The sequence below is a fragment of the Brassica oleracea genome, chromosome C2 (genome assembly GCF_000695525.1).
Source record: "Brassica oleracea var. oleracea cultivar TO1000 chromosome C2, BOL, whole genome shotgun sequence".
NCBI lineage: Eukaryota > Viridiplantae > Streptophyta > Magnoliopsida > Brassicales > Brassicaceae > Brassica > Brassica oleracea.
The window spans coordinates 6,342,622-6,343,611 of record NC_027749.1 but is presented as its reverse complement, the minus strand read 5'-3'; positions in this window follow the sequence as shown (position 1 = coordinate 6,343,611).

Sequence of the window (990 nt, the reverse complement as noted above, 5' to 3'; positions counted from 1 at the left end):
AGGAAGACTTGGATAACATTCATGAAGCACAAAAGTGAAGCTTTCAACAGCTTCAAGGAGTGGAAGATACGGGTGGAGAATCAAACTGAGAAGAAGATTAAGAGGCTTCGTACTGATAATGGTCTGGAATTCTGTTCAACAGAGTTCAATCAGGTTTGTAAGGATGCAGAGATTGCTAGGCATCATACAATCAGGTATACACCACAGCAGAATGGTGTAGCATAGAGAATGAACCAGACATTGCTGGAGAGAGCGAGGTGCATGCTTTCTAATGCTGGTTTAGAGAAGAGGTTTTGGGCTGAGGCAGTGAACACGGCTTGTTCTTTGATCAATCTTGGACCGCATACAGGGATCGAGTGTCGAATACCTAATGAGGTCTGGTCAGGCAGATCTTTTGATTATTCTATTCTGAGAGTCTTTGGTTGCACGGTTTACTATCATGTTAATGAAGGAAAGCTGGAACCAAGAGCGAAGAAGGGAGTGTTTATGGGCTATGGAGATGGTGTTATGAGCAGGAACGTTGTGTTTGATGAGAGTTCTATGTTCAAAGTTGGGGGAAAAGTTGTGACTTGCAAGTGGATTTATAAGCTAAAAGAAGGTCAGTCACAAGAAAAAGGAGTCAAGTATAAATCTCGAGTTGTTGCTAGAGGTTTCAGTCAAAGAGAAGGCGTGGACTACAATGAGATATTCTCACCCGTGGTCAGACACACCTCTATCAGAGTGCTATTGGCGATAGTAGCACGTCAGGATCTGGAGTTGGAGCAACTTGATGTGAAGACTGCTTTTCTTCATGGAGAGCTTGAGGAGGAGATTTATATGACTCAGCCTGAGGGTTTTCTATTTCCTGGTAAAGAAGATCATGTGTACAAGTTGAGGAAGTTACTGTATGGACTTAAGCAGTCTCCTAGACAGTGGTACAAGAGGTTTGACAGCTATATGGTCAAGTTGGGCTACGACAGGAGTCCTTATGACTGTTGTGTCTACATGAGC